Below are 450 nucleotides of genomic sequence, written 5' to 3' on the forward strand. Positions count from 1 at the left end.
CCGAGAAGTGTATCACTCATACTCTTCGTCGTGATATTTATAGTGGAAGATATTTAGCCTCGGGTTACCAGGTTGTTATATATTACCACGGAAAAATACTTTGCACTTTTCAAAACCAAGTAAAAAGAGGAAAAAGGAGCTGAAAACGCGTTTATCATGGTTGAGGGTAAACGAGATTTTATTGAGTTAGTACGTGAACCCACATCTTCTCAAGGGAGTAATTATCACGTCTATAGATAAATATGTAAATTTATAGATAGACAAAGATGAACAGAGAGATAGGGATATAGGTGTGGAATTCATGATAAACAGATTGCATCAGGAACAACAAAGGGAAGGGCAAGAAAACGCACGCATATTCGTGTGTTTTCTTGCCCTTCCCTTTGTTGTTCCTGTTGCAGGGATATAGGTGTACGTATATATAGATGTGTATATATAGTTATTTGGTTA

At 36.7% G+C, this 450-nt stretch overlaps 1 protein-coding gene across 1 annotated transcript in view; it reads right to left on the reverse strand.

The window, feature by feature from the left end:
* LOC113814813 (uncharacterized) overlaps nucleotides 1-8 on the reverse strand; it is a 4329-nt gene extending 4321 nt beyond the window's left edge. The window contains exon 1 of the mRNA XM_070140408.1: nucleotides 1-8. This exon is cut by the window's left edge and continues 45 nt beyond it. The gene's annotated coding sequence lies outside the window, so the exon portion shown is untranslated.
* Nucleotides 9-450: the final 442 nt, after the last annotated feature.

Source organism: Penaeus vannamei, chromosome 26 (genome assembly GCF_042767895.1).
Source record: "Penaeus vannamei isolate JL-2024 chromosome 26, ASM4276789v1, whole genome shotgun sequence".
NCBI lineage: Eukaryota > Metazoa > Arthropoda > Malacostraca > Decapoda > Penaeidae > Penaeus > Penaeus vannamei.